The 7,497-nt window shown below is 38.4% G+C and overlaps 1 long non-coding RNA gene across 1 annotated transcript; it reads right to left on the bottom strand.

Annotated features, from left to right (window-relative positions):
* Positions 1 to 5,119: 5,119 nt before the first annotated feature.
* Positions 5,120 to 6,529, bottom strand: LOC148539119 (uncharacterized). The gene is made up of 2 exons (XR_015871217.1): positions 6,291 to 6,529; positions 5,120 to 5,620 (listed from the first exon to the last, which is right to left on the bottom strand). It is a non-coding gene; the product is annotated as an uncharacterized LOC148539119 (long non-coding RNA).
* Positions 6,530 to 7,497: the final 968 nt, after the last annotated feature.

Below are 7,497 nucleotides of genomic sequence, written 5' to 3'. Positions count from 1 at the left end.
ATGACTTGGGTGAAGACATTGGAGCTCATTCAGACCGGTTCGCAAGATGCGATCGCTCGCTGGCAAAAAGGAGCCAGATATTTAAAGTAAGCTCTCGCACTGCATCGCGTAAGGACACCCACTATGTTTTGGATAGCTACGGCAAAGTGCCCTCGCAAATGTCTGAAGACACCCCCTTGCCACTCGCTACCACACGTCATCTCCGGGAAATGAAGGATTAATCGGGACCATCGTGAGCCATCGGAGCTGCTCGTAGCCCTTGGGGTTGCCGTAGCCTGCCGCAAGCACAGCGATCAGCGCTGGCTGAAATACATGCAGGTGATGTGTACAATGACGCTGCTTTGCTAATTATGCACGCCCTTTAAACGGCGTTTTGGCGGCCAGACAAGCCTGCATTCGAACATCCACTCCCCCGTTCACAAGCACCTTCCCCTGTTACCACCCACAAGCGGCACTATCTGTCACTCAAAGCAGCGACCTGATAGTGGCTTACGAGCTACCAAAATCAGATCACAACGAATGGCTTGCGCACGCGTACTGCGAATTATACGCATGCGCAGATGGACGAAAATCACTCAGAGCGAGCGATCGCGCCTTAGCGAGCGGGTCTGAATCAGGTCCATTGTGTTTGAGAAATTGAGAGATATTACCTTGACATTGAGATTTTTTCCACCTCCTTCCCCTATAGGTACATTGAGGTACCCAGCAGCATGGGGTTACATTTACATACAAAAGTATTTCCTATGGACACTTCGTAAATGACATCCAAAATGCTACAGTTATTATTATTATTACTCTCTTTCTTACAGTCTGCCACAAAAATAATAATTTGCAAAGATAAGTGACTTGTAATTAAGTTTTGATTAAGAAATCATTTTGATGCTAAATGAGAATTGATATCTGGCCAAACTGGAAAGATTTTAATAAAATATTTTTTATCTAAGGACGTATATTTGAAATTCCAATGGCAGACGATTCAATGGATAAGAAACTCTATTTTGTTGCCAGGTTTAGATAGAAACATCAGCTTTTATGCATTTGTTTTTTTGTGTGTTGCATATTGTATTATCAGGGGACTCTTTGAAATGCCAGTAATGCATCTCACTATCTTGTGCAGTGTTGAGAGAAAACAAAAATCATTGGATCAGCTATATCTTTTCTTTTAAACATTGGTCTTCATTTATTATTAATGCACGTTAATACAGTTTTAAAAGGTGTATATTGGAGACCACAATTGAGTGATTGTCAACTATGCTGAATTTTAGGGTTAAATATTTGTCTCCGGAAATATTTAATTTTTTCCATTTTGTAATGACCATCAACACAGGACAATTTTACTTATTCCTCATATTACACACAATTCCTACCATATATTCTTATTTTGTAAGCTTTAAAAAACAACATTAATGTAGATTATATATTCATATAAAACATATTCTGTTTAAACTTCATAAACATGACATAATGGATATCATAGTACAGCAAGATAATAGCATACAATATTGATTTAGATACATAGGACCCAATTTAACACCTATGACAAGGCTATTATCACTAATTTCTTATATTAAAATGTGCTTACTGTAAATACCTTGCTGCTATCTATGAACACAGAGAGCACTGTTTAACTATTAGGAGGCAGCATTGCTGTCGGCTGTAACCAATTTGGTGCCTTAGGCAAGAACTTGTCTGGTGCCCCCTAGCAGATAATGCCACCATACAGCGTAATGTTGCATTCAATATGAAAATTTGCACTCCAATTAATTCCTTAGAATTTCCTTTCAAACCCAATTATTTTGAATACAAATCAATTTAATGTAGATTAACTACTGTTCTCCCATCACAGCACACCAGGCTCTCCCTTCACAGCACCCCTCTTCCCTCACTACAAAGCACCCCTCACCCATGTCGATTTGACATTCGATTTTGCCTTTAGTAAGTTCTTTCATAAAAAAGTTAAAACAAATCGAACAGAAAACAAAATCAAACTTTAGTAAATCTACTCCCAGATGTCAAAACTTGGTTGTGGTGACACATCTGCATCACCAGTGGGTCTTTTTTTTCCGAAAGTTTAGTTTTTTCCTGGCAGCCGCACTTGCTGGAGAAATGGAAGGAGGAGCTTTTGCTGCATCACGTGTCACTTAAGCTGACAATTTCCTTACCAACCGCTCTTTACATCTCTTCAGATCTGTGTCCGCTGGGAAGACACGACATATGACTTCAACCTAGGATCCAGCACGGTCACCAAAATTGTAAGATCTTGTCAAACCTTGGATCCTGGCAAAGCAAATAAAAGGATTTGATCTACAAATCTGACAAGCTTAGCGGAATCGCTTTGTTTCAGCTCCTCCTTCAGTTTCTCAAGTTGCTTTTCAAACAGTCTAATGAGGGGAATTACCTGACTCAAGCTGGCAGTATCTGAACTCACTTCACAGGTGGATACTTTGAAAGGTTTTAGCACTTTGCACAACAAAGAAAGTATTTTCCACTGAGCTTGAGTAAGGTACATTCCCCCTCCTCTTCCTACGTCAAGTTCATTGTGTAGCTTTGGATGGCATTTTGCTGTTCCACCATCCGCTGTAGCATATAAAAGGGTGGAGTTCCACCTCATAACTATCTGGTGACAGGGGAAATTCAACATTTCTTGCAGGTGCTGCAATCTTCTACATGCACCTGAATTGCAAAAATGTCCAGATATTTTGCGGGCCACGGAGAGCATCTCCTGCACGACCGTGTCATTTAAAAAAAAAAAAATGCACCACCAAGTTGATTGTGTGAGCAAGACATTGGATGTGTTGGAATTCACCCATCTGTAATGTTCTCACAATATTGATGGCGTTGTCAGAAATCACAAATCCTGAGGGGAGTCCAAGCGGGGCAAGCCATTTTGCAATGACTTCCCTGAGTTTTGTTATGGCGTCAGTGATCCATTGTGCAATTGGGCGACTGCTGTCATACTTGTCCCCCTTGCAAAGGATTGTTTGACAGTCAATTGTTATGTTAAACTACTAAAAGTAGTCTTCTTCCTGGGATGAAGATCCACTCACAGCAGCAACTAGGCACTACACTGCTGATTAAGCTTTCATTTGTTGATCAAGCAGATGGGAAAGTGTATCCAACATGCATTATCATCTATCAGTTGTGTCAGGAAGCAGCAAGCTATTCATACCTGTGTCCTGATCTTATTCTTTTAGCTCGTCTTTGTTTAGCTGCTGCAGGGTGCTGTCAGGAGAAAAACTGGTCTGCAGTATTTTTTTTACCTAATCCTAAAATTTTTATCAATAATTAAAACTAAACAGCTAAACAGTTGTATTTATTTATTTAAAATTTAAATATAATTTATTTAATGATTGATATAAAAATTATACAGTATGTGTAAATATTTATTCTGGCAAGTTTCTCATTCATTTAGGGGGATATTTATCAATCCTTGGAGAGAGAAGGTAGAGAGAGTACAAGTACCAACCACTCAGCTTCTAACTCATTATTACAGGATGTGTTTGAAAAATGAGTTATGGTAAGAACTTACCTTTGTTAACTCTTTCTTCGAAGCCCATTGGGTCCACAGGGAGACCTTGGTGTGTAGGTTATGGATCTGGATCCAGGCCCCACGCAGTTCAAGCTTTCAACTCCCAGGATGCACTGGTCAATCCTACTTATACCCGGAGGAGGATAAGAGTGAAGGAAGACTGGTACACACGAGAACCACACTCTCAGAGGAGACGGGAAACATTTTTTGGTTCGTCTGGCTAGGTCGGCCGAACCCCACCATGGTGGGGGAAACCTGTATGCACCTTGGCTATGGGGCCTTCAAAGAGTTACCGCATGTAGGTGCACAGCATAGCATATCCTTGAGCAGCCATTCCTACAGCCAGGCTGCCCCACATGCTTTTGGGAACTTTTAAAGGCATCACAATCAATTTCCAGTCAATAGAATGGTGTTTAGAAGCTCAAATCATTATTCTATTTATTTAGGGATTTGAAGTTCGATTTTGTGCTCATTTTATGTTTTTGGGCTTTAGTAACTCCTTTCATTAAAAAAAAAAAAAACCTATCCAAAATCGAACAAAAAACAAAACCAAAGCATTGTAAATATACCCCCAGGTTATTAAACATGAAGCGGAACAGGACACTTCCATTCATAACCAGCCACCTCCTATGCATATAAAACCAAAGTTACAGATGGCCCTGACCAAATGAGCTTGCATTTTGTAGTAGAACATTTGTAGCAGGACAAAAACCGTGGCTAATGTAAGGCAAAAGCATCATCAGCTACACATTTTTAAAAGTAGCCATAAGTGACTGACATTTTTGCAAAGGCCCTAGGGGATGTCACGAATGACAGTGGAAGGAGACATGGAAAACCACTAGTCATTGAAGTCCTCCAAGACCGGCTTATGCTGCTAGTAACTTTATTTTTGCTTAGTAATCTAGGTATTAGAAAAGATTAGTAACAGTTTACTTAAAACAGTTTTTTACATTGAATTACCCTAATTAGTACAAATCTGTGTTTTGTGTGATACGAATTAAACTGGTGCTGCTAGCTAGATTTTTCTGAGAAAGAAAAGGACTACAATATTGTGTTTTGTAATCAATTAGTTTATGAAGAAGAGTAGTTTATATGTAAACTGACCTAACTTTGGGATCCTGAGTTTAGAATTAAATTTGATTTAGATTAAATCTTGTTTCAATGAACTATATTACATGGGGGAATGCACTGAAATACCATTGTTTAATGCAGAAAAAAGAGAAACTGAATAACTATGGATACACTTTAAAGAGAAATAACACATTTAAACAAAAAAGTAAATATTAAAACTTATTACAAGAAACCTCTGAGTGTGTTATGGAGCTCCAAAATGTGCTAAACATTAAGTAAAAAGTGATTAAATTTCTCAAATTTTTAGACAACCTTCCTAAAGAACTTTGGTCCCTGGATGTTGCATCTCAGGAGTAATTACCTACAGGTACAGTCTTCTTCTCCCAGCAAAAATGAGGTCTCTATATTGCCAGGATATAGACGCATAGAAAACCCTTAAGAAGTACTTTGTTAAATAATAAAAAAAAACAGCATATATCGATGAAGATCTTGATAAAGCAAAATATTAATTACATAGTCTTTTGTGGTAAAGCAAATATAATTTATTTAGGGAAACATTTCCACTTTTCTGCAGAGTGACACAGAGTAATGAGAAGTAAATTAGATCTCTGAATTTGTCACAGAAAGACAGAGCATCTTATACACATGATTACAGAATCATTTACAGATAGAAGTTTACAGGAACAGTATAATACAGGTATTTCATTGGATAATGTAGAGAAAAGTGTGAAGCACAGTATAGTCACAGGGAGGGGGGGATAGGGCAATATCAGATGAGGTTTTCATGATCTTGGAGCAATATCAGACATTAAACGGTTCGGACAGAGTGACATCCAACATATAACATGATGTTAGGTCTGAACGTAAACAAATTAGAACAAGGCTGATGTTGGTCATGTTGCAGGATGTGTGGCGCCATCAAAGACATAGTTCATGAGATTTCTCTTTATATCCACATTCTCCCTTCTCAGCACTTATTGTGGTTATCTCATCATCACTTTGGGTCACTGAAGAGTTTAGCTGCAGAACAAACATCAACAATTTAATCAAGCAATATATACACCATTTTTATTTAACTCCATCAATCTATACATGCGCCAAGAGATCTACAGACCTAACAAGTTGTAGTTGATCACAAAATGTTTCACACAATGTAATTTACTATGTAAGGAAATGCATTCTTACAAACCATTGGCTTGACAACTGCAAATAATGACCCCATGTGAGCTAATAAACTTGTACTTCCTACTGCAATGTATTTGCAAGAATGAAATCTGCACGACTATGATTGAAGACACCAGTTTCCTCTTGTAACATTGAAGCAAACCATTTTCTTTCACGTATCCAAAACCCTCAATGTTCATTAGAGTAGCTGCTCAAGTGAGAAGTGCAGAAATTCTAGGAAGTAAAGAAAATGTATACTCAAAACAAACCTGCCAACTGTAAATAGGGACAATGAGAGACAAAAAAGTTACAATCAACAATAAACTATGAAGACATGAAAAAAAAATGAAAGAAGGATATGAGAGTGACAACCACAAAGCACCATACTGTAGGATGACATGTCGCACGGCACCTTACGTCACAGCACCTCACAGCATAAAGCCAAAGTAGTTTTATAGAGAATGAAAATATAGTTTGTATTGTTGGATGTAACCTATTAAGATATTAAAGCAAGCCAATTACTTACAATGAATACAGGATATCATTGCCTCTGGATAGTCGTCAGTAAGCGTCTTGTCTGGTATCTTCATAGGCTCAATAGTCTGCAGCACTGTATCCTGATAAACTCCTGTAATGTCCACCACAAAGCCATCTATAATATCCAAGCTGTTTGAAGACACTGGTTTCCGCTTGTACCACTGCCAATGGATGAAGCAAATCATTTTCTTTAAGGTATCCAAAAACCTCAATGTTCATTAGAGTAGCTGCTGGAATGAGAAGTGCAGTAATTCTAGGAGGTAAAGAAAGTTTCTACTGAAAATATAACACTGCCAATTGTAAATAATTGGTACAACACCCTACAGGCAGGAAATATACAGCATTATGACACGCCACACCATACTAAGTTTTAGGGGCAATAAATATAGTTTGTATTTGTTAAGTGTAACCTATTAATATATTACCTAAAAGCAAGCGGGATATGCTACTAACAGGAAGCAACCATACTATAGAATGCCACTCCATACGGAACAGCACCACATAGCATGATGCTATACTAACAGTTAAGGACAATTAAACTAGGTTAAATTCAATAATATATACTATTACGATTATAACTAAAAGCAACCATAATTTATAATGCCACTCCATACGCTGCCTAAAGGTGCGTATCCACTACCAGACATGGAAATGACAGCACGATTACGACATTGTAATCGTGATGTCGTTTCCATGTCTGTAATGTGCCTACACTGAACGTTCAGTGTAGCACACACATTCATCATCGCCGTACATGCGGAACCTAACGTGATTGTCAGGTTGACCAGCATGTACGGGCGATGATAGATGTCGGAACCGACCTGCGGGCGCACGCATCACTGGTAGTTTGACCAAAATGTGCACGATACATGTGCGATTTAAATTGCAATGTGGATACGCACCATTACGGAACAGCACCACACATGCTGTATAACAGTTTTAAGGACACAAACTAGGTTAAATGCAATAATGCATAGTATTAAAAATACTAACTAAAAACAACCATACTTTATGCCACTCCATACGGAACAGCACTACACAGCATGATGCTATTTAAACTTTTAAGGACAATTACACTAGGTTAAATGCAATAATGTAAACTATGAAGATACTAAAAGCAAGCAAAATATTCAACAGGAAGCATCCATACTATATAATGCCACTCCATACGGTGCCTTACAGAACAGCACTACACA

The sequence above is a fragment of the Taudactylus pleione genome, unplaced genomic scaffold, assembly GCF_031769625.1.
Source record: "Taudactylus pleione unplaced genomic scaffold, aTauple2 ptg000029l, whole genome shotgun sequence".
In the NCBI taxonomy this organism is placed as follows: Eukaryota; Metazoa; Chordata; class Amphibia; order Anura; family Myobatrachidae; genus Taudactylus; species Taudactylus pleione.
This window is presented reverse-complemented; position numbering and strand designations above follow the sequence as displayed.